Below are 24,471 nucleotides of genomic sequence, written 5' to 3'. Positions count from 1 at the left end.
AGCCCCTCAAAAAGACAACAAAGGAATAGTCCTAAAAGTAGGAGAAGGAATACAATGTGCTATCATGCAAGGGATGTGTTATAAAAGGGTGTGGGCAGACTTCCAAGTAGGGTGCAAGTGGTTAAGAGAAAGAACTTTGGAGACTCGCTTTGGTAAACAACTCTGCTCTTTGCCAAGTGGGTTAACTTGGCCAAATTATTAATTTCTCTGGGTCCTAGCTTCCATAGATGAGTCATAACACCACTTACCCTCATGGCAGTTTGTGACGACTAAATCAGTGAATACATTTTAATATCTGGCACACAGTATGTTCTCAAAGTTGGCTAATATCATGATAATCACATCACTTGGTCCTTGACCCTTTCATAAGTGTATGGACATATATAAAAGATCTTAAATTTTCCCTTAATAATTACCAAGCCAATGCCATTTTTCTTTCCAAGGGACCAAAAAAGTATTAGAATATAGGAAAGGTGCCTGCTTCACCCTCTTCATTCACAGTAACACATATTTCTTCCTGGAAGAGAGAGTTTGACAGATTATGATGTACAGATGTTGTCAGGAGGGCAGAACAACCTCGCAGTAAATCAGTTTTTAATTTGTGTTTTTGGTAAATTGGGAAAATGCTTTAAACTGTTCCAGCGACAGAATGCTTTCCCTTTCCTCAGTGGCAGCAACTCCTCCAAAGAGAGCAAGCAGACCTGGTCCTCATATTGTAGATGGGGGCTGGGGAGCCTCATCTTCCAGTCTCTAGGCTGGGGAGGCTTGCCTCCAGTGGAGCCACTCCTGTCGCGTGAAAAGTCATACCTGGACCTCCTCTGAGCAGCAGTGTTGAACACGCCTGGGCTACTGTTTCTGCCCTCACATCGTCTCCCCTGCTCAGTTCAAGCCCCTGGGTGATGACGATGAACATAAAATGGGAACGGACAAGAATCTGGCATAAGGGATGGAGAGCCATCAGGCACAGCTGGGTTTTAGACTTTTCAAAGTTGATGCCAAAGTCAGTAACAAGAAAAGACCAGATGATGAGTTCCTAGGAAGGTGACTCACTGGGCAGAGCACAGGAATCTTGAATGGGAGCCTAGAAGCCTCAGATGGTGAGAGTGCCAGGGAGAGGATTAATGAATAAAACAAAAAGACAAATCCTGCTCAGAAAATCCAGGCCACCGAAAGCACCAGGAAAGACTGAGTGACAAATGAAGTCTCTACAGCTCTAGTACAGACTGTGTGCCCAGGAAGTCTACTTCAGGAAAATGCTACTGGGGGACATAAGAGACCTCCGGGGCCAGGTGGCCGAGCAGTTTTAACCTGGAACCAAATAGAGAAGGGAGTTTGCTTGTCAGGTAAGCAGAGGCACTGAGAGAGAGCAGTGCATGAGCCCCAGGTAGACTGCATTGTTGGTTGGCTGCCCTGCATCTATTCCTTCTTTCTTCCTTCATAACAAAATCTCAATTTCTTTCCATGGATTTTTTCTTCCCTTATACAGTCTCTGAGAAGGCTGACCCCATCCCCAATTCTAGGATGGGTCTTAGCTGTCTAAAAGCAATCCTGTCCTCCTTTCCAGAGGTTGGTAAATTGTCGTGTGATCCACTGAGACCAGGGAGAGGCTTCCTGGGGCTTCTGCTAAAGCTCTACCCTGCCTTCTGGAAGACATTCTGGACATTCCTCAAAAATTGTTCTTTGTGATGCAAGGCCCAGAGCTGTTGCCAACCTGGGAATGAAGTCAGTCCACTAAGGAGCAAAGAGCTAAAGAAATACATATACAGGGGGCAAGGGCCGTGGGATTAGGTCACTCGGAAGCCGTCTTACCTAGGATTTCCAATATCACAAGCCCATAAAATCCTTACAGTGGAAGCCAGTTGGATTTCAATGCTTTTGTCATAGGTGATAGAACACCCTCTAGAAGAAGAAAGAGGAGAAGGAGGAGGAAGAGGAGGAATTATATGGAAGACTCAGAAAAATTATTGCAACTTGCAATAAATCATACTCCAGCTCAGGTCTAGCTGACTTTGGAAGCCTGTCTTTGCCCACTCTCATTTCACACTGCCTTTCTACTGGTGAGCAGAGAGGACTGCATGCTTCATTTCCTGCCTCAGTAGGGTGTGCCCTGGACCTCCACACCAGCTGGTAAAATAACTTTTGCTTGAGAAAACAAGGGCTGTATATAAGAGGAAGGGAAAGAGCCCTAATCCTGGAACCCAATCTTGAAAGGAGAAGCCCAGATCCTATGGAGGTGGCAGAGGCAGAAAGTGCTGGCTTCCCTTCTGTTCTCTGGCTTCCCTGGGTCATGTTTCATCACAGTGCAAATTCTGGCAGGAATGGGAAGGAAACTGCTAGCAACTCCTGTTCTCAAGGCCTTAGCAGAAACAAGTCGATGGAGAAAATAAAATGCAACCAGTGGAGTCAAATAGGTAGAGAAATTGATTGAGTACACTTTTGCAAAAAGAGCAGGGAAAGTTGCACCCTTAACTTCATTTGATTTTATTTTCCTACCCTTTAAGGCAAGTGAAATAAGGCATATATTTCCCCAAACTTTAAGTCATGGAAATTCAGTATGAACATGCCTTTTTATGCACTAAGTACTTTTTCCTTGGAAAATGGTTTATTAACTGCATAGGCAACTTGATTATCAAAGAACACTTTGATAATCCAACTGAACATTCTATTGCCAGGAATGTAGTTACCTAAGATGGAGTTAGCATAAGTAATACAGTTACTTGATGTAGTAACAGGTGGAAAGAGGCAAGAGCGTCTATTTTAGAGTAGATTCCCTCCCTGCCCAGCTCAGAAGGTTACCTCCTCCCCCCAAGGCAATGGAAGACAGAGATTCTGATTCCTCCAGCTCCAGGTAGGGAAGAGATGAATGGGGAGGGGGAGGGAAGGGAGGGCACTCTTGCCCCTCCCACGATGGAGCTCCCGTCACTTCCCGGTAACAGAGGGTCTGCATGCCACCACACAGTCCAAGATTCTCATACAAAGGCTGTAACCAGGGGTAGAAGTCACATGAGAGACGTATCAGACACCACAATTCCCTTACCTCTCCTTCCATGGGACTCATCTGGAAGTACCCAAACTTCGTTATACTCATTGATCCTTTTCTTTTCTTTTTTTTTTTTTTCTGGCTGTGCCGCACAGCTTGGGGGATCTTAGTTCCTTGAACAGGGATTGAACCCAGGCCCTCAGCAGTGAAAGGGCAGAGTCCAAACAACTGGGCTGCCAGGTAATTCCCCCTCATTGATGCTTCTGCTCTGCATGTGTGCTCAGCAGTTACCTGATCTCACTGTGAATCTGTGAGCACAGACCTCAGGTGGGTCCCAGCGCTGCCTGGCAATCCTGCTACATTTTCCCCTATGCAATTCACTCTCTCAGTCTTCCAATGATTCACTTTTCTCTCCTTAGACCTCCCACATTCCCCTCCCTCCTCATTCTCAACCGATGGCTTTGCTTCTTACTTCAATGAGAAAATAGAGGCAAACAGAAGAGAATTCCATATCCTCCCATTATCAAGTTTACCAATTTTTCATACATAGCAACGGACCTTGTGCTTATCTAGGCAATCCCTCCCCTTGTACACAGAATCTCAGCCCCTCTCAGCTGCTCTTAATTGTGAAAGAGCCTCAAGGGGTTGGTGAGACTCCTGAAAATATATGCAAAACGTCCTGTGTATAAGTATTTTATTCTGAGGAAACGTCCATAGTTTTCATAAAAATCTCAATCAAAACATTTAGCTCCACTATTCTAAGAGCTAGTAATTGCCAACATTTATTGAGCCTTCACTATGTACCTAGTACTAGCATGAATGAGCTAAATTAATTCTTTCTTTTTAAAATAAATTTATTTATTATATTTATTTATTTTTGGCTGCGTTGGGTCTTTGTTGCTGCAAGTGGGCTTTCTCTAGTTGCAGCGAGCGGGGGCTACTCTTCCTTGTGGTGTGCGTGCTTCTCGTTGCAGTGGCTTCTCTTGTTGAGAAGCACAGGCTCTAGGCGCACAGGCTTCAGTAGTTGTGGCACGTGGGTTCACTAGTTGTGGCTCACGGGCTCTAGAGCACAGCTTCAGTAGTTGTGGCGCACGGGCTTAGTTGCTCCGTGGCATGTGGGATCTTCCCAGACCAGGGATTGAACGCATGTCCCCTGCATTGGCAGGTGGATTCTTGACCACTGAGCCACAAGAGAAGTCCAACGAATGAGCTAAATTAATTCTCAATGCAATCTTCTGATAAAAATATTACGTACTGAGATACCTATATCACAGGTGGGCAAACTGACGCTCAAATGCTCAGAGAGTTTAGATAACCTATTCAAGGTTGTACAGCTTGAGTTGCAGGGCTGGGATTTGAGCCCAGACAGGTGCTAAAGCCCATCACACTAGGAGAACTGGCCACCAAGGTATAAGGGATTTAGGATTATTTTTTCCTTCCCCTCAACTTACCTTTGGAAAACTTATACAAAAACATATATATAAATTCTCATAAAGGAAATGCTATTTTACAGTCAAAATTATTCTAAGAAAGCACAAGGCCGGGGGAGGTGAATGGCTTTACTTCATAAGTAATTTAAATGATATATTGTTTTCTACATTGTACATCATTTTTTAATGAACTATTATGAGATATTATGCAAATGAAAAGTTATCAGCCTTCCGTAAATAACAAAAAAGTACCTCAAATATTTAATCAGTGATTTATAACTGCTCAAGTGATCCAAGAAGGTAATTTAGCCTCTTCCTTGAATTCTGTGTATTTGGACAATTAAAACATTGTTTGGTTTACATTCTAAAAAGCCAAAAGGTAGGTCACTACGATACATCCTTACTTGTTACACCTTGGCTGATATTTATCCTCATGTTATGTCTGCAGGTCAAGGGACACATGCTCAAGACATTCAACTGCCCTGCCTTGAAGCTCATTTGTCCTGGTTCTCAATGAAGAAAACTAAATATTGCTCTGAAAATAAGACTGCCAAAATGTAGCCACCTTTCCACTGCTTCATACTGCCTGGTCTTCATTTCTTGCATTGCAGAAGTCACAAGCAACATATCCAACTATTTGGAACAGATAGAAGCATTTTCTTGAGTTTCTACTATTTGTCACAATACACAGACAAAGCCTTTGAGAACTCTTGTCTTCCCATGTAGTAGGTATGTTCCCAGTTTTAAGATGATGAGAGAGGGATTTACTCCAGAAAACTAATCCAGGGAGAAATCTCAGTTCTCTTGCTCTGCCTCTTTGCAGACATGTTTCTATATCCAGGAAATATATGACCAGGGATCCCTAGACATAGGTGCTCTTCAGTCTTTAGCCACTACTTACACCAACACCTGGAAAGTGCCAAATCTATCCCCAGATCTCTCAAACCTCCCAGTAAGTTCCCTTACCCCTTATACTCCACACTCCAGCTATGCTGAGCTTTGCCATTCTGCAAAACCATTCTGCTGCTGCTAGATTTGCTGCTGCCTCTGCCTGGAACACCTTTCCTTTCCTCTTTCTCCTCCTTTATTTGACCAATTCTTCTTCCTCAATCACCACCTCAGAGGTGCTTTCCTTGAGCACTCCCCACCCCAACTCAGGGATAGGTGACATCCTGTGGCTCCCCTAGTGCCCTATTTACTCTTAGCAGCAAACTGTTGTTGTGGCCTACTGTCTGTCCCCCTTGCTGGACTCTACCATCCTTGGGACAAAGAACTGTTTCTGCCTTGTTAAAATGTTCATCTTTTATTGTGGCCCAGTGCCTGGACTAGAATAGATGATAAATAACAATTACTTGTTGAAGGAATGAATGACTGTCCTCATTTATCATTATCCTCTGTTTAGGGCTACATGCCTGTAGATGCATGTAGGAAAGAGGTATGTAGAAGCAAGTGATACAGGGACACAGATAAATTTAAAAAAGAGCGAGAGAACAAAAGCCTTACCTCCCCTCTACAGGAAAGAAGTATACTCATCAGGTGAAAACTGCCCTCCAAAGATAATCACTTCCCTATTCATCTTTATTTCTATTCCTCCTCCTACACCACTACTTCACTGGTCCTTACCATATGCCCTCCTCCTTTCTCATCATTTTGTTTTTGCCATATCTTCTACGGCCAACTCCTGATCATTCTCACAACTTGCCTTTCTCTCTACTGTCTTCTAATGACCACTTTCATCTGATTCAAATTGTCTGTTTCTATTTAGATGTCAAAACAGCATGGAAATAATTTTGCAAATAAATGTGGTGTACAACACATGGCACACACTAATTTGTGCCTTACAACACTAACTATGATAAAAAGATATATTTTCTAGGTATGCTGCCAGAGGATACATCCCTTGATAGCCTGCTCTGGTGTCCAGTAGGGCTTATGTTCATGGGTTCAATGGGATGGTAGCAAACAAACAAAAAAAACCCAGTTCTTAACAGCTACCACGCCAGGGCTCAGCAGAGAGGAAGCAGACAGAAATTCCCATCTCCCAGTCTTCCCCTGAAAGAGATATATATGCATACTTTAAGAGGTGAAACCTGAGGGCCCACCTTCCAATCATCTTGAACCTAGCTGCTGACTGAGATCCTCCCATTTGGGACACTGACAGGTCTTGGCACATCCTCAACTAGGGGTAGCTATTAAATATAAAATAGGCTGCTTGGACAATCATAAAGGTTTGAGAGACAACCAAGAGCTCAGACAGGGGGGAACCATAAGATTCATTTCCTGGGCTTCCCTGGTGGCGCAGTGGTTGAGAATCTACCTGCCAATGCAGGGGATACGGGTTTGAGCCCTGGTCTGGGAAGATCCCACATGCCATGGAGCAACTAGGCCCGTGAGCCACAACTACTGAGCCTGCGCGTCTGGAGCCTGTACTCCGCAACAAGAGAGGCCGCGATAGTGAGAGGCCCATGCACCGCGATGAAGAGTGGCCCCCGCTTGCCGCAACTAGAGAAAGCCCTCGCACAGAAATGAAGACCCGACACAGCCAAAAATAAATAAATAAATAAATAAAAAATCCTTCCCTCTAAAAAAAAAGATACATCTCCTACATAAGACCACTACTTCAAGACTGGGAGACGTGGCTGTTTTATCTAATGAACAGAAACCAACACAGAGAATCAAGAAAAATGAAGAAACAAAGGAATATACTCCAAACAAAAGAACAAGATAAAACCTCAGAAAAAAAAATGTTAACGAAGTGACGATTTAGCTGATAAACAATTTAAGATAATGATCACAAAGGTGATCGCTGAGGTCAGGAAAGTAATGCATGAATAAGGTGAGAATTTCAAAAAAGAGACTGAAAATATTTAAAAGTGCCAAACAGAAACACAGAACTGAAGATTATAATAACTGAACTGAAAAATTCTATAGAGCGGTTCAGTAGTAGACTATATGAAATGAAGAAAAGGTCAGCGAACTTGACGACCGGGCAGTGGCAATCATCCAATTAGAGGAGCAAAAAAGAAAAAACAAAGAAAAAGAGTGAAGATAGCTTAAGGGACTTACAGGACAACACAAGCAGACCAATATTCACACTATAGTGATCCCAGAAGGAGAAAAGATAGAGGGGCAGAAAACTTACTGAAAGAAATAACGGCTGAAGACATCCCTAATCTGGGGAAAGATCTCAAGTAAAAAACCTAACGTTACACCTCAAGCAAAAAAAAAGAACAAACTAAGCCCAAGTTAGTAGAAGGAAGGAAATAACAAAGGTCAGAGCAGAAATCAATAAAATAGAAATTAAGAAACAATATAAAAGATCAATGAAACTAAGAGCTGTTTTTTTGAAAAGATAAAACAGACAAACCTTTAGCTAGAGTTACCAAGAAAAAAGAGAGAAGATGCAAATAAATAAAAAGAGAAATGAAAAAGGAGACATTACAACCAGTACCAGAGAAATACAAACGATCATAAGAAACTACTATGAGCAATTATATGGCAAAAAATTAGACACTCTAGAAGGAATGGATAAATTCCTAGAAATATACAACCTACCAAGACTGAATCATGAAGAAATAGAAAATCTGAATAGACTGATTACTAATAAGGAGATTGAATCAGTAATTAAAAACCTCCCAACAAACAAAAGTCCAAGACTAGATGAATTCTACCATTTAGAGAAGAGTTAACATTTATCCTTCTCAAACTATTCCTGAAAATTGCAGAGGAAGGAACACTTCTGAACTCATTCCATGAGGCCGGCATCACCCTGATAACAAAACCAGACAAAGATCACAATAAAAAGAGAATTATAGGCCAATATCACTGATAAACATAGATGTGAAAATCCTTAACAAAATATTAGCAAACTAAATTCAACAATACATTAAAAGGATCATACACCATGATTAAGTGGGATTTATCCCAGGGATAAAAGGATGGTTCAATATCCACAGATTAATCAATGATACACCACATTAACAAATTGAAGAATAAAAACCATATGATCATCTCAATAGATAAAGAAAAAGCATTTGACAAAATTCAATATCCATGTATGATTAAAAAACTCTCAACAAAGAGGATATAAAAGAAATGTACCTCAACATAATAAAGACCATATATGACAAGTCCACAGCTAACATTATACTCAATGGTGAAAAGCTAAAAGGTTTTCCTCTAAGATCAGGAACAATATAAAGATGCCCACTCTCACCACTTTAACCAACACAGTATTGGAAGTCCTAGTCAAATAAATTTGGCAAGGAAAAGAAATAAAAGACATCCAGATCAGAAAGGAAAAAAGTAAAACTGCCTCCATTTGTAGATGGCATGATATTACATATAGAAAACCCAAAATAATCTATCAAAAAATTGTTAGAATGAAAAATTCAGTAAAGTTGCAGGATACAAAATCAATAAACAAAAATCAGTTGTGTTTCAATACACTAAAAATGAACTATCAGAGAAATTAGGAAAATGATCCCATTTACAACTGCATCAAAAAGAATAAAATATCTATAAATAAATTTAACCAAGGAGGTGAAAGACTAAATACTGAAAAGTATAAAATATTGATGAAAGAAACTGAAAAAGAAACAAATAAATGGTAAGATATTTCATGCTTATGGACTGCAATAATTAATATTGTTTAAATGTCCATACTGTCAAAGCAATCTACAGATTCAATGCAATTTCTATCAAAATTCCAATGGCATTTTTTTCACAGAAATAAAACAATCCTACAATTCATATAAAATCACAAAAGACCTTGAATAGCCAAAGTAATCTTGAGAAAGAAGAACAAAGCTGGAGGAATCACATGTCCTGATTTTAAACTATATTACAAAGCTATAGTAATCAATACAGTATGGTACTGGCATAAAAACAGACACATAGATTAATAGAATAGAACAGAAAGCCCAGAAATTAACCCATACCTATATGGTCAATTAATTTATAACAAAAGACCCAAGAATGTACAGTGGGGAAAGGACTATCTCCTCAATAAATGGTTATGGAGAAACTGGAAGCCACATGCTACTGGACCACTATACACAAAAATTAACTCAAAATGGATTAAACTTGTACGTAAGACCTGAAATCATAAACCTTTTGGAAGAAAACAGGCATTAAGCTCCTTGACATCTGCCTTGGTGATGATTTTTTGGATTTGACACCAAAAGCAAAGGCAACAAAAGCAAAAATAAACAAATGGGACTATATCAAACAAAAAAGCTGCACAGCAAGTGAAATCATCAACAAAATGAAAAGGTAACCTTCCAAATGGGAGAAAATATTTCCAAGTCATATATCAGATAAGAGGTTGATATCCAAAATGTATAAAGAATTCATACAACTCAATAGCAAAAAGCCAAATAATCCAATATAAAAATGGACTAGACATTTTTCCAGAGAAGACATACAGATGGTCAACAGACACATGAAAGATGCTCAACATCACTAATCATCAGGGAAATGCAAATCAAAACCACAATGAGAGATCACCTCACACCTGTCAGAATGGCTAGCATCAAAAAGACGACAAATAACAAGTGTTGGTGAGGATGTAGAGACAAGGGAACCCTCGTGCACTGTTGGTGGGAATGTAAATTGGTGCAGCCTCTATGGAAAACAGTATGGAGGTGCCTCAAAAAATTAAAAATAGAATGATCATATGATGCAGCAGTTCCACTCCTGGGTATTTATCCAAAGGAAATGAAAAAACTAACTCAAAAGATATATGTACCCTCATGTTCACTGCAGCATTATTTTTTTTTCTTGAGTAATTTTATTTTATTTTATTTTTTGCACATCTTTATTGGAGTATAATTGCTTTACAATGTTGTGTTAGTTTCTGCTGTACAACAAAGTGAATCAGCTATATGTATACATATCCCCATATCCCCTCTGTCTTGAGCTGATCACAAAGCACCGAGCTGATCTCCCTGTGCTATGCAGCAGCTTCCCACCAGCCATCCATTTTACATTTGGTAGTGTATATATGTCCACGCTACTCTCTCACTTTGTCCCAGCTTCCCCTTCCCCCACTGTGTCCTCAAGTCCGTTCTCTACGTCTGCATCATTATTCCTGACCACACACTAGGTTCATCAGTACCGTTTTTTTTTTTAATTAATTTACTTATTTATTTATTTTTGGCTGCGTTGGGTCTTCGCGTCTGTGTGAGGGCTTTCTCCAGCTGTGGCAAGCGGGGACCACTCTTCATCACGGTGCGCGGGCCTCACTATCGCGGCCTCTCCTGTTGCGGAGCACAGGCTCCAGACACGCAGGCTCAGTAGTTGTGGCTCACGGGCCCAGCTGCTCCGCGGCATGTGGGATCTTCCCAGACCAGGGCTCGAACCCGTGTCCCCTGCCTTAGCAGGCAGACTCTCAACCACTGCGCCAGCAGGGAAGCCCCCCCGTTTTTTTTTTTAGATTCCATATATATGTGTTAGCATACGGTATTTGTTTTTCTCTTTCTAACTTACTGGACTCTGTATGACAGACTCTAGGTCCATCCACTGCAGCATTATTTACAATAGCCAAAACATGGAAAGAACCTATCTATTTATCCAGAGATAAATGGATAGAGTGTGGCATATATACCCAATGGGATATTACTCAGCCATAAAAAGTGAGGAAATCATGCTATTTTCGACAACATGGATGGACCTTGAGGGTATTATGTTAAGTGAAAAAAGTCAGAGAAAGACAAATACTGACGATCTCATTTATATGTGGAATCTTTTTTTTTTTAATATGTGGAATCTTAAAAAAACAAAACAGAACTCATAGATACAGAGAACAGATTTGTGGTTGAGGGAGTAGGGTGGAGGTGCAAAATGGGTGAAGGAGGTGAAAAGGTACAAACTTCCAATTATAAAACAGATAAGTCCTGGGGGTTTAAAGAACAGCCAGGTGACCAGAGTTAACAATACTGTATTGTATATTTGAAAGTTCCTAAGACAGTAGATCTCAAAAGTTTTCATCACAAGAGAAAAAAAATTTGTAACTATGTGTGGTGTTGCAGGTTAACTGGACTCATTGTGGTGAGCTTTTGTACTATTACACGTATCAAATCATTATTTTGTACACCTGAAACGAATATATATGTCAATTATGTCTCAATATAAACAAAGACAACTAATTTCTATTTTACCTTCTCTGCGTTTTGAACAAAATCTTGAAATAATTGGGCAACAACCGGATTTAATACTTCAGTGTTTTCTCTCCAGTTCTTCCTTCAGTCTAGTTCTCGCTGGTGATTCCTGCGTAGGTTCTGGAAAAACTATGGCGGCAGCAGCAGCTTCCCTACTCACTCTCAGAGTCTGCCCAGCTGGGCTGATTTCAGGATGATCTGAGGCTCCGCCCCTGCCCCGCCCACACAAGCCTGAAGTGTTGGAATTTTCCCACTGAAGCCCGTGGAAGGGGGATGTGGGCCACTCACCAGGCCCCAGAGTGCACTGCCGGTGCTGACCACCAGGCTCTATAGCCAAGCAAACACGGGGAGATTACAAAGAAGTCAAAACCACACCAAAAACCCAGTAGGAGGCAAAGCCAAATTTCCAAACTTTCCAACCACAGATCCTGGGCATCCTTTTTGCCATTGCCCAAACTTAAGCAAGTAAAAAAATTAACTTAAAAAATAATAAATATGTATTAAGCTCCTACAGTGTCTAGGAACTGTTGTACGAACTTGAAATACAGCAGTGAACAAATTAGACAAATTCCCTGGCCTCCTGGATTTTTACATTCTAGTGGTGAGACAGAAGGGAAAAAAAAAATCAGTGAACAAGTAGTTGTAATATAATATTACAACTTCCCTTAAGAAAACTAAAGAGGGCAATAGGATAGAGCAAGATGAGGACGGTCAACCTATTTTAGATGGGATGGTCAGGAAAGACCTCTTTGAGAAGGTGACATTTGAGCGGAGATCTGAATGGAGTGAGGTAATGACCTTGTAGCCAGCTGAGTGAATGGGAGCGGTTGCAAAGGCTTTGAATCGTAGATATCCTTGGCGGGCTTGAGGAGCAACAAGGAAGTCAAAGTGGGGGGACAGAGAGGACAATGGTAGGCAATGGGGTAGCCAGAGAGGACTCTCAACCCTCACTGGGCCTCTGAAACACCTGGGGAACTTTAAAAATCCACAGATGCTAGGTCCTGATCCCAGAGATCTGATTTCAGTTGATTTGCGATGGCACCAATCAACAGTAATTTGTCAATACTACCCAGGTGATTCTAATGTGCAGACAGGCTTGAGAACCACTGATGTGGGGCCTTGTACCAAATGTGATGGGAAGGCGTAGTAGGTTTGAGCAGGGGAGGGAAATGATCTGATTTACATTTTTAAAGGATCATTCTGGCTGCTGGGCAGCACAAGAAAGCAAGTAAGGGGACAAGAGAAGAAACTGAGAATCCCAAATAGAAGGGTATTGTAACTGTCCTGGTGAAAAAGATTATGGTGATGAGGGTGGTGGAGGTGGAAGTGGTGAGAAATTGTCATATCTGTGATATATTACGAATGTAATGCCAACGGGATTTGCTGGTAGATTGGATGTGGGATATGAAAGAAAGAAGACTTAATGATGACTCAAAAATGTTTTGGGTCTGAGGATCCAAATTTATGGTGTTAGTGAAGTGGGGTCCATCAGTGGTGGGATGGGAAGAAAAGAGTAAGTTTGGTAGGAGAAATCAGAAGTTGATGTGAAAATAATTATACAAATAGTGTTATCAACAATTTTCTACATCTTTGCCTTCTTCCTTTCTCTACTTAACTTTCATTTGGCCCTATCCTAACTCCCACCCTGTCTAAACTACATACTGTCTCATCTCTTTCGTGAATCCAAAGCTCAAAATGTCTCCCTACAAACCCCCCTACACTGTTGGTGGGAATGTAAATTGGTGTAGCCACTATGGAAAACAGTGTGGAGCTTCCTTAAAAAACTAAAACCAGAATTACCATATGACCCAGAAATCCCACTACTGGGCATATACCCAGAGAAAACCGTAATTCAAAAAGACACATGCACCCCAATGTTCACAGCAGCACTATTTACAATAGCCAAGACATGGAAGCAACCTAAGTGTCCATCAACAGATGAATGGATAAAGAAGATGTGGTACATATATACAATGGAATACTACTCAGCCATAATAAAAAGAATAAAATAATGGCATTTGCAGCAACATGGATGGACCTAGAAATTATCATACTAAGTGAAGTAAGTCAGACAGAGAGAGACAAACACCATACTATAAAATGACTCAAATGAACTTATTTACGAAACAGAAACAGCCTCACAGACATAGAAAACAAATTTATGGTTCAAAAGGGAAATGGGGTGGGGGAGGGATAAATTAGGAGTTTGGGATTAGCAGATACAAACTACTAGATATAAAATAGATAAACAAAAAGGTCCTACTGTATAGCACAAGGAATTATATTCAGTATCCTGTAATAAACCATAATGGAAAAGAATATAGAATAGAATATGTATAAATATGCCGAATCACTTTGCTATACACCAGAAACTAACACAACATTGTAAATCAATTATACCTCAGTTTAAGAAAAAGTTTCCCTACATTAATATTATATCACTATAAAATAATGTACCTATATAGATATTCTAAAGATCTGAGGAAAGACGTATCTGGCTACGCCTATAGCTCCTGGAAAAGACATTTCAAGCATATCCACGGGAAAGTTTTCCCTCTTGTCAATGTACTCCTGGGTGCAAGTTGGCAGTTAAAATTTTGTTTAGTCAAGTTTCTGAGAAGGAGTGGTCCCTGAAGCTTTTAAGGGTCAGGTCAACTGAATTTCAAGAAGTACCCAATCTTCTCTGTTAGTGTTGTTGCATATAAAATGATTGCATAACTTAGATTTTGCAAAAATGAGATGCATTTCTTTATATATTATAAACAAGGCTCATTAGATGTTCCTTTCACTTAAAGAAAATGTTAAATATCCCCATGTTTTAGAGAAGACTTGAACTTCTGACCCCTCTTCTCATTTTAACATGAGGTTTTCAGATTTCTAAAAAGCAATATTGAATGTTTAAGTTTTTCTAGTGGCTGATTTCCAGTCTGGAATTAATTTGGCCTATCTATTTGAAATTACTCTTCTGTCTGCAAAATACGTTAGAATAACTTTCCTTTCATTAACTCCAAAATGGCACTGGATGACAACAGCTTTAGCAATACCCATTTCTCTAAAAAAAAAAAAAAAAAAAAAAAAAAAAAAGTTATACTACTTAAATTAAGAGAAAATATATCTTTATCAAATTTTCTTTAGCAAAACAAAAAATAATTTAAAGCTGAAAAATAAAAGAAAGACTTTAAAGGGAATTTTTAAAATAATAAAATATAAAGACTAAATGAGGATTAAAATCATTTTATAGATGTATAATAACAGGACAGCTAGCTATAAATATCACTTTTCATGTTCTAAAGATGGTACCAACCAAACCTTCTTAGTTAAACAAAAGTTAGAGATATCACGACCAATGATTAGACTAAATTATTTCAGAATCAAGGTAGAGACCCACCATTCTGGATTTTTAACTTAATGGGAGAATATGGGAGGGGAAAAATAAACAAGGTGTCATAATAATGCTAGTGATAAGAGTTTGCTTTTATGTACCAAAATATTGATGAAAGAAACTCTTCAAATATTAAAAAAGGATTGCATGTATGTAATGAAAAACAAACAAGCAAACAAACAATGTCTATCTCAGAAAAACTGACTCAGATATGAGGAAGTTGGGGCTACAAATGAAGCTTCAAGAGAAGAGAAAGTCAAAGAGGAACATATAAGCTCCTCTTGACTCAGGGAAGAAAAAGATCAGAAACATATTTTTCCTTTTATGACACTGAGCTTCTGAACAGTGTTTTCCTTGCCAGAAAAACTGAAAGCAAAGGAAAAAGCATTTTAAAGTGACAAAAAATTTCCCAGCAATGTTATAGAGTAGACTGATCCCATATATACAGCAATATTTTCTTGAAGACAAAAATTCATCTTGTGCTAATAAATTTACTGCTTTATTTTTCTGCTAAGTTTCTGTGCCTTTCGTCTCAATGCTTTTGAAGCATTGCTCAGTTACATAAGTTGTAAAAGCAATTGTTAATGTGAAAAATTAATGATGTATATAAAATTATGTTGATACACACTGAGGCAAGCTCAATTTTTTATAAAAATGTAATAGCTTACTAAACCTTTCTTATAAATACATTTATTCAAAACATGTAAAGGTCTAATTTATCTTAATGGTGTTAAGGCAATATTAACTTGATCATCTACATAATACTAACTTGAAGAGTGAATCTTTTTCTGTTTCAATCTTTTAATTTTTAAGAAAATTATTGAGATTTAATCGACATATAACATTGTATTAGTTCAAGGTATACAAGGTATAGATTATATACACTACAATATACTAATAACACTGTATTAGTTCAAGGTATACAACATAACTATTTGATGTAGGTGTATATTGTGAAATGATTACCACAATAAGTTTAGTTAACATCCACAATTTTTTTTCTTGTGATGAGAACTTTTAAGATCTACTCTCTTAGTAACTTTCAAATATACAATAGTGTATTATTAACTATAGTCACCATGCTGTACAATACATCCTCCGATGTCTCTTTGATAAGGGCACTAATCTCATTCCTGAGGGTTTCAGCCTCATGACCTAACTACCTCCCCAAATCCCCACCTCCTAATAGCATCACATTTGGGATCAGGATTTCAACTTATGAACTGGGGGTGAGGGGACACAAACATTCAGACCATAGCAATGCTAGAATTGACAGAAGTTAGAGACTCAGAATAGAGGAGTCTAGGGAAGAAGCCAGAATGACTATGTGGTTTCTGAGAAATTGATTCTGGCCACTGAATTAGGGTAAAATCGTTTTTAATGGGAAACTGAAGAGCTTCATTTTGGAATTTTCCAAATTTAATTCACCTGTTGTACATCTGACTAGCAACCTGAAACAAAGGTCCGAGGTTTAGCAGAGAGCTAGGAATTGGATTTGTATCAGAGAAATGTTCACCAAAGAGAAAAAGATTTAAAAATAGTGGGTACAGTAAAGATTGCCCAAAAAAATATGGAAAAAAAAAAAAAAAAGCTAAGGATACAGCCCTTAAAGACCACATAAAAAGGGGAGATTAGATGAAGGAACTATAAAAATGTATTGGAATCATCAAAGAATTGACTGCCCAAAGAGAGCTGTGCTCTGAAACACTGGAACCCAAAGAAGGAATCCAAAGAAAGAATGATTTCAACCTAGAGGGGAAGGATGGTGTGCTGCTTCACTTTATGTCAACTCCATTGGGCTATAGGATGCCCAGGTAATTGGTAAAACATTATTTCTGGATGTGTCTGTGAGGGTGTTTCCGGAAGCGATTAGCATTTGAAATGGTAGACTGAGTAAAGGAGATTGTGCTCTCCCGTGCAGGAGGGCATCACCCAATCCATTAAGGGTCTGAAGAGAACAAAAAGGCAGAGGAAGTGAATTTGCTCTCTTTGCCTGAGCCTGGACGTCCACATCCTCCTGCCCTCAGTCATGGGGGCTCCTGGTTTTTAGGCTTCTGACTTGTGCTGAATTGTAGCATGGGATTTCCTAGCTCTCCAGCTGGCTGTCAGCAGACCAAGGGCCTTCTCAGCCTCTATAATTGCATAAGCCAATTCCTATAATAAATCATATATATATATAAATATATGTATATATATGTACATGATACATAGTCATGAAATCATTATATATATATTGGTTTTGTTTCTCTGGAGAACTCTGACCAATACAAGGGGTCTTCTGAGAAGGGCGAGATGGAGGCTTGCTGGAGAAATCTGTGAATCTCTCCAAACCCCCACACAAAACAGGGTAATAGAACAAAAAGGGGTGGGAGGGAGAGAGGGAGAGAACATTGATGAAAAGGAATCCTCCAGAAACAGTAGGGGTGGGGCAGGTCTCTCTCTTTCCTCTCTCCCCGTCCCCCAGCAGCCTGACCCTGCAGGTAAGTGGTTTTAGGAAAGCAGCAGAGGCAGAGGAGATCTGACAGTCCTGAGCTGGGAAACTGGAAGCAGGCCACCGGGAATCACACCCAGAAGAATCACACGCCAAGTGGGACACCACACAACCTACGGGGGATCCACAAGCTCTCGTTAGGAGTATATGCAGAAAGCCTCGGCACCCCATGAGGGCAGCAAGGAAGAGGGCAGGCAGGGCAGGAAGGGGGTGATCTGAGCCATCGAGACCAAGGCTCTCGGAATCCTCAGCTGAAACTTCCAGATGAACAAAGCAGCGTCCTGAGATAACACACTGAGAACAGAATCTGAGAGCAGAAGAGAGGCCACATTTTTTAATGCCTGGCAACAGCCATGAGGCCAGGAAAGCTTTCCTGGACCACTCCCACCTCTTACAAAGGAACTAAAAAGACAGGAAAGCTCAGCACATTTTGCCTTGAGTAACACAGAGGATGGTGTTGGGATCCCATGCAAATATAAGAAAAAAGGAGGAATGGCCCAAGTCATATACTGGGACGACTACCACATCCCAGGAAAAAATACGTGGGTCCTAGGACAACTGATGACTGTAATCTAATATTTCAAAACGAGATAAAATAAATTAAGGAAATGGGAGAAGTTATGAAGGAACAGCATAACACTCACAAATGGTGCACTGAGAACACAGAAGGGTATGAACACAGAGGTGGCAAAGCTCATAGGCTACCAAGCAGAAGAGAAAGGGCACAGAAATGGCAGAGAGGGACCCTGGAGACAAATGTCACAGAAGTCACCGTTTACAACCCCGTCCTCACTTAGAGAACAAATAGGGGCTAAGATCCCTAGCTACTGAAACCTCTGTGGCCCTGTCTTGGATTCGCCCCTGCCTGCCTTTGCCTGTCCCCACCTACAGCATTATGTAGCCTCTTCTGTATCATCCCTTAGGTGTTCCATCTTGTCTCACGTACTCTCCCTAACACTCTCAGAGCCATTCTCTATGCACGTGTCTGGTATTATTACTTTCACCAACAAAGCCCATGGTGTCCATGCTCTACAAAGAATGAAAAGTCTTAACCTCGACATCCTTCTTGATCCCTCAAAATCCTTCACCCCACTCCAAGCAGTAAGTAATAATTCAGACTTTGGCTACAGAAGTGACACTTGGCAACTGACAGTTTCTCTTAGCAAATGATCACAGGATAAATGGAATAAATGCGACGTGGATGGAGTCAACTGGCAGATGATGTAGGTTTTATTTATTTATTTATTTATTTTAAACATCTTTATTGGAATATAATTGCTTTACAATGGTGTGTTAGTTTCTGCTTTATAACAAAGTGAATCAGTTATACATATACATATGTCCCCATATCTCTTCCCTCTTGCGTCTCCCTCCCTCCCACCCTCCCTATCCCACCCCTCTAGGTGGTCACAAAGCACCGAGCTGATCTCCCTGTGCTACGTGGCTGTTTCCCACTAGCTATCTATTTTACGTTTGGTAGTGTATATATGTCCATGCCACTGTCTCACTTTGTCCCAGCTTACCATTCCCCCTCCCCGTATCCTCAAGTCCATTCTCTAGTAGGTCTGTGTTTTTGTTCCCATCTTGCCCCTGGGTTCTTCATGACTGTTTTGGTTTTGTTTTTTTTTTAGATTCCATATATATGTGTTAGCATACGGTATTTGTTTTTCTCTTTCTGACTTACTTCACTCTGTATGACAGACTCTAGGTCCATCCACCTCACTACAAATAACTCAATTTCATTTCTTTTTATGTCTGAGTAATATTCCATTGTATATATGTGCTACATCTTCTTTATCCATTCATCCGATGATGGACACTTAGGTTGCTTCCATGTCCTGGCTATTGTAAATAGAGCTGCAATGAACATTTTGGTACATGACTCTTTTTGAATTATGGTTTTCTCAGGGTATATGTCCAGTAGTGGGATTGCTGGGTCATATGGTAGTTCTATTTTTAGTTTTTAAAGGAACCTCCATACTGTTCTCCATAGTGGTTGTATCAATTTACATTCCCACCAACAGTGCAAGAGGGTTCCCTTTTCTCCACACCCTTCCAGCAATTGTTGTTTGTAGATTTTTTGATGATGGCCATTCTGATCGGTGTGAGATGACATCTCATTGTAGTTTTGATTTGCATTTCTTTAATGATTAATGATGTTGAGCATTCTTTCATGTGTTTGTTGGCAATCTGTACATCTTCTTTGGAGAAATGTCTTTGTAGGTCTTCCGCCCATTTTTGGATTGGGTTGTTTGTTGTTTTGATATTGAGCTGCATGGAATATCTTTTTCCATCCCCTCACTTTCAGTCTGTATGTGTCCCTAGGCCTGAGGTGGGTCTCTTGTAGACAGCATATATACGGGTCTTGTTTTTGTATCCATTCAGCCAGTCTATGTCTTTTGGTTGGAGCATTTAATCCATTTACATTTAAGGTAATTATCGATATGTATCTTCCTATTACCATTTTCTTAACTGTTTTGGGTTTGTTATTGTAGGTCTTCTCCTTCTCTGGTGTTTCCTGCCTAGAGATGTTCCTTTAGCATTTGTTGTAGAGCTGGTTTGGTGGTGCTGAATTTTCTTAGCTTTTGCTTGTCTGTAAAGGTTTTAATTTCTCCGTCAAATCTGAATGAGATCCTTGCTGGGTAGAGTAATCTTGGTTGTGGGTTTTTCTCCTTCATCACTTTAAATATGTCCTGCTGCTCCCTTCTGGCTTGCAGAGTTTCTGCTGAAAGATCAGCTGTTAACCTTATGGGGATGAGGTGGGTTTTAAAACTCTCTTTCATGTATGTTGAATTGACCTTAAGTAAGCAATAATTGGAATAATTGAAGTCCAAATATCATGTGTATCACAAGTAGCCATATTTAGCCACTTGCGCTGTCATGACAATGACAATCAGAGAGAGTGGTGGCATTATAAAGTTCCAGGGACACCAGTAATTCCAGAGGGAAGCATCTCTCCCCTGGGATCTCCTCTCTTTTCTGCCCACTGTACGGCCTCCCAGCAGCCTGAATTTCACAAGGTAGAACACTCCATTGCCAAAATGTGGTACCATGTTAAAAAGGCCAAGAGAAGTCACTTGGGGAAAAAAACATTTTTCAGCAAGCAGGGAATAATGCTGTGATTCTTTTTAAGTAAGAAACATCTCTGATTTTGTAAGCCAGATGATAGAAATCTTAATTCCCCTATCCCTCTCTGCCCTATCCTTTATTTTTAAAGTTTCACTCTGAATTTTTCCCTTAGTTAGGGATATTAAAACCATCTTGAGGGCTTCCCTGGTGGTGCAGTGGTTGAGAATCTGCCTGCCAATGCAGGGGACACGGGTTCGAACCCTGGTCTGGGAAGATCCCACATGCCACGGAGCAACTGGGCCCGTGAGCCACAATTGCTGAGCCTGTGCGTCTGGAGCCTGTGTTCCGTAACAAGAGAGACCGTGATAGTGAGAGGCCCACGCACCGCGATGAAGAGTGGCCCCCACTTGCCGCAACTAGAGAAAGCCCTCGCACAGAAACGAAGACCCAACACAGCCATAAATAAAAAGCCCTCGCACAGAAACGAAGACCCAACACAGCCATAAATAAATAAATAAAATTAAAAAAAAAAAAACAAAAACCATCTTGAGACTTGGAAAGCTATGATGATTTAATTAGCACATAACTGAACTTAATATCTAAACCAAGAATTTCTGAAGCCTGACGGATTTTATTCCAAAGATGACAGTCCATGCTCCCAAACAGTTCTCTGCCACCGTGTGGATAAGAGCCTGACCTCTGAGGATTAAAGTTGGCGATGATGAACTTCCAACTCTGCTCATAAAAGTCTAAGTAAAGTTCAGGTAACATGATCCAACACCGATAAAATGAGATGGCATTTCTGATCACATTGCAGAAGCTGGGCAGGACCATTCAAGGTTCCCTGTATGCAGGTTGCAACAGTACACACTGCAGATGTAACGTACAAGCAAGAAGAAACCCATCAATTTTAATTTAGTGGAATAAAAAATTGTGAGAATGGCACCAAAATCCAAACCAGACAATGGCTCAGTTAGTGGAGGTGGGGGTCAAGTGCAATCAGGATGGTTTAAAATAGTTCATTTTCTATATAAAGAAATGTTGATGTGTGGAGAATGCCAGTGCTGACAGCCTGTTTCTATAGTAATATCCTAATAGCTTGGACACCTCCTGGAGAAATTATTTCTCTTTCTGCTCTAGCTGGTGGTATATGAAACCAATCACGTCCAAAATAAAACACTGAGAACAGCACAAAATGTAAGCGCAGAGAGAAGAAATGTTATATGGCTACCTCCTGATCCCAAGGAAGAACTAGAAAATTGAGCTTGTTTTTTGCATCAACTTTTGTCCACTGATTTGCAGAGAAGAACCAGAAAAACCTCCTTTCTTCCTTTTTCTGTTGTTAGTGAATTTCAGAAAAGGACAAATACTGCCAACAAGAGCTGAGAACAGAGAGCTGTCCTAGGTGAATGATTACCAAAGGCTCGTTTTCCCTCTCTTAGTCTCCCTTCTAGGTTAGATCTTGAGATTTTTTTTTTTTTGTTCAGAAGCTCTGTCTGTAAAGTTCAGTAATTATTTTAAGAAGAATAGCTTCTTAACCTAATATAAATTAATAAAAACATTATTAATACATATAATATCCCTCACTGTTGTTTAAATTAACTGAACTCCATTTTGGGTCCTTCAGTTTCATTAAATCAGAATTCTGCTGGCAACAAAGCTTCTCCCAGAATAAGTATGGTGAGGACAGTTGCTGCAGGTGAAAAGTCAGGGGAATGCCCCTCCACCAAAAGACTTTATTTTGTGTTTCAATTCAATGAAAGCCAATTCCTGTTTTCAACCGCCCTGAGACACCCAGAATTTTTGGAATAATCTTACTGTTTAGTACTCCAGGGGGAGCCCAGAGAGAGTGCAAAGCTGGGGGTTGAGGTGGGACATTGTTTTCTTTTCTTTCCTTTTTTTTTTTTGTTTTAATTAAAAGTCCAGCAAAATTTTATTTAGAGGTAAACAGAAAATTCACAGATATTATCATTTATTTTCTGCATTGGTATAAATTTTTACATTCCTGTGTAAAAGAGAATTACTCTGTTGTACTATAGAACTATTTCATTTCTTTTTTTCCTTAATTTTTTAAAAAAAAAATATTTATTTATTTATTTATTTATTTGTTTGCATTGGGTCTTCGTTGCTGCGCGTGGGCTTTTCTCTAGTTGAGGTGAGCGGGGGCTACTCTTTGTTGTGGTGCGTGGGCTTCTCATTGCGGTGGATTCTCTTGTGGAGCACGGGCTCTAGGTGTTCACAGGCTTCAGTAGTTGTGGCATGCAGGCTCAGTAGTTGTGTCTCGCGGGCTCTAGAGCACAGGCTCAGTAGTTGTGGCGCACGGGTTTAGTTGCTCCGCGGCACGTGGGATCTTCCCGGACCAGGGCTCGAACCCGTGTCCCCTGCATTGGCAGGCGGATTCTTAACCGCTGAGCCACCAGGGAAGTCCCGAGAACGATTTCATTTCTAATCGCAGCATGAGAGACAATAGCTCCTGCAGATATTCTGACTCCATCTGGCTGTGATAGGGATTTTTCCAGGTTCCTCTTGGATTTTCAGATCATCATGTACCCAGGTTTCTTCAAAGGGGAATTTTTAAATAAAAATTTCTGAGTACTCTGATTCCACTTTTAAAGCAAACTTTACTCTCGGGGAACCATAATGTTTACACTGAACTTAGCAGAGCCTTCTCATCCTTGGTCAGGAAAGTATCATGATGGAATCCATCCAGCCTTGTGGGAGGTCCTTGAGGCTGCTGAGGTCGTTGGTGTCTGTCGAATGGCTTGTGGAAGTCGTGCTGCCTTGGGTGGGGGGTTAAAATCGTTCTCGAGGGGAACGTCTCTGTCCGAAGAGAAAATGAGTTTAGCTCAGAGGTCCTTGTTTTCCTTTCAATCAGAATTAGGAAACGCTTCCCGCTCTTCTAATAACATGGTGGATGAGAAGACGTCTACTGGAGACTGTCTAAGCTGTAAGGTTATAGCAGCTGCGACGCACGAGTCTTTGATATAAATGATCCAGTCAATACAAGGTATAAATGCAAGCTCTGCATCGGATGGTGTGACCACAAACCGCAAGCACTATGGAAAAAATGCAAAAGAATTCATTGCTAATTACTATGAAAATGCAAACGTGGTCTTTATCAAGGGCAGGAAAGCCCTGACTCTGCCCAGGAGAGACAGAGGAGGGAGAAATGAAGGGACAACTTCAGCCAACACACTGTACTTTGTTTTGTCCTAAACAGAATACACATGAATACATTAACAGCATGGGAGCCAGCCAGCAAAACCGTTATCCACAGGAGCGTAGAAAGTGTGTGAACACTGTTTGAGTCTCTCAGGAAATTCAGGTTAGTATGAGATTATAAATACCTCTTCCCCCCCGCCCTCCCCACCATCAGAGCATGAGTACCTTTGCACGAATTATCAAGGCACAGAAATACAGTCCTGGTATTAAGGACAGCCTATAAAAATGGGCTCAAAACAAGAGTCGCAGGAAACAATTTGTGGCAACACAGTTTAGCCTGCTACCAAGTAGAAAGCCCGATGAGCACCTTCTCGCACTTCAGCCATGAGACAAGAAAATCAGACTGAATAGATTTTATAAAATCCCTAAATGACAGCTAACATACCTTTCCTTGGGAGAAGCTAAGAAATAAGCCATTAACTTTTTTTTTATCCCTAACTTAGCCAGCATCCAAAATGCAGTGCCACGCAGGATACTTATCCCACCGTCCTTTGCACAAATACAGATTTCCATAAAATCAATTAATCTTAGGGGTGAAAGGGGTCTTGGAGGTCATGAAGCCCAACCCCCTCCCCCTCCAACACTCCCACAGCCAGGAGATTATCCAGCCTGCGTTGAAAAACCTCCACTTGGGGAGCTTACCACTGTTTCAGGCAGCCCCTTCCACTGATGAAGAGTGACAGTTATTAGAATGTCCTAATAGCAGACTGAGATCTGCCTCCCGGTAATTTCCACCC

The 24,471-nt window shown here is 40.4% G+C and overlaps 1 protein-coding gene and 1 long non-coding RNA gene across 2 annotated transcripts in view; one reads left to right on the top strand and one right to left on the bottom strand.

Annotated features, from left to right (window-relative positions):
* Positions 1 to 391: 391 nt before the first annotated feature.
* On the top strand, positions 392 to 21,053 carry LOC309666698. The gene is made up of 2 exons (XR_014267254.1): positions 392 to 1,343; positions 4,859 to 21,053. It is a non-coding gene; the product is annotated as an uncharacterized lncRNA (long non-coding RNA).
* The window catches only part of UBE3D (ubiquitin protein ligase E3D), a 292,261-nt gene continuing 286,138 nt past the window's right edge, over positions 18,349 to 24,471 (bottom strand). The window contains exon 11 of the transcript XR_014267184.1: positions 18,349 to 23,568. The gene's annotated coding sequence lies outside the window, so the exon portion shown is untranslated. The remainder of the gene's footprint in view (positions 23,569 to 24,471) is intronic.

The sequence above is a fragment of the Balaenoptera physalus genome (assembly GCF_965194825.1).
Source record: "Balaenoptera physalus genome assembly, chromosome: 9".
In the NCBI taxonomy this organism is placed as follows: domain Eukaryota; kingdom Metazoa; phylum Chordata; class Mammalia; order Artiodactyla; family Balaenopteridae; genus Balaenoptera; species Balaenoptera physalus.
This window is presented reverse-complemented; position numbering and strand designations above follow the sequence as displayed.